Source organism: Limulus polyphemus, unplaced genomic scaffold (genome assembly GCF_000517525.1).
Source record: "Limulus polyphemus unplaced genomic scaffold, Limulus_polyphemus-2.1.2 Scaffold10421, whole genome shotgun sequence".
Classification (NCBI taxonomy): domain Eukaryota; kingdom Metazoa; phylum Arthropoda; class Merostomata; order Xiphosura; family Limulidae; genus Limulus; species Limulus polyphemus.
This window is the reverse complement of record NW_013676031.1, coordinates 16,554-16,917: the sequence shown is the minus strand read 5'-3', so window position 1 is coordinate 16,917 and position 364 is coordinate 16,554.

The following is a 364-nucleotide window of genomic DNA, read 5'->3' as shown; positions in this document are numbered from 1 at the left end:
GGCATGTGTGTGATATGAGGTTGTACAGAAGGCACGTGGGTGATATGAGGCTGTACAAAAGGCACGTGGGTGATATGAGGCTGTACAAAAGGCACGTGGGTGATATGAGGCTGTACAGAAGGCACGTGGGTGATATGAGTATGTATAGAAGGCATGTTGGTGATATGAGTCTGTACAGAAGGCATGTTCGTTATATGAGGCTGTCCAGAAGACATTTAGGTGATATGAGGCTGTACAAAAGGCACGTGGGTGATATGAAGCTGTACAGAAGGCACGTGAGTGATATGAGGCTGTCCAGAAGGCATGTGGGTGATATGAGGCTGTACAGAAGGCATGTGGGTGATATGAGGCTGTACAGAAGGCA